Genomic DNA, 632 nt, shown 5'->3' with positions numbered 1-632 from the left:
TACACGCACAGACACGCAGACACACGCACGGGCATGCCTGTATGCATGCACAGACACGCAGACACACCGATACACGCACAGACACGCAGACACACGCACGGGCATGCCTGTATGCATGCACAGACACGCAGACACACCGATACACGCACAGACACGCAGACACACGCACGGGCATGCCTGTATGCATGCACAGACACGCAGACACACCGATACACGCACAGACACGCAGACACACGCACGGGCATGCCTGTATGCATGCACAGACACGCAGACACACAGATACACGCAGACGCACGCACAGACACGCAGACACGCGCAAACGCACGCAGACACACGCACAGGCACGCTAACGCACGCACAGGCACGCAGACACACGCACAGGCATGCAGACGCACGCACACGCACGCAGACACACGCACAGACATGCCTGTATGCACGAGCAAACACGCAGACACACGCACAGACACGCAGACACAGGCACAGACATGCCTGTATGCACGAGCATACACGCAGACAGACGCACAGGCACGCAGACACACGCACAGACACGCAGACACAAACACAGACACCCAGATACACGCACAGACACGCAGATGCACACACAGACACGCAGACACGCGCAAACGCACGCA

The 632-nt window shown here is 59.0% G+C and overlaps 1 protein-coding gene across 3 annotated transcripts in view; it reads right to left on the bottom strand.

The window, feature by feature from the left end:
- Positions 1-632, bottom strand: part of LOC106814945 (general transcription factor 3C polypeptide 3-like) — a 33,924-nt gene that overhangs the window by 12,865 nt on the left and 20,427 nt on the right. The gene's annotated exons all lie outside the window — the stretch shown is intronic.

The sequence above is a fragment of the Priapulus caudatus genome, unplaced genomic scaffold (genome assembly GCF_000485595.1).
Source record: "Priapulus caudatus unplaced genomic scaffold, Priapulus_caudatus-5.0.1 Scaffold1011, whole genome shotgun sequence".
NCBI classification, from domain to species: domain Eukaryota; kingdom Metazoa; phylum Priapulida; class Priapulimorpha; order Priapulimorphida; family Priapulidae; genus Priapulus; species Priapulus caudatus.
This window is presented reverse-complemented; position numbering and strand designations above follow the sequence as displayed.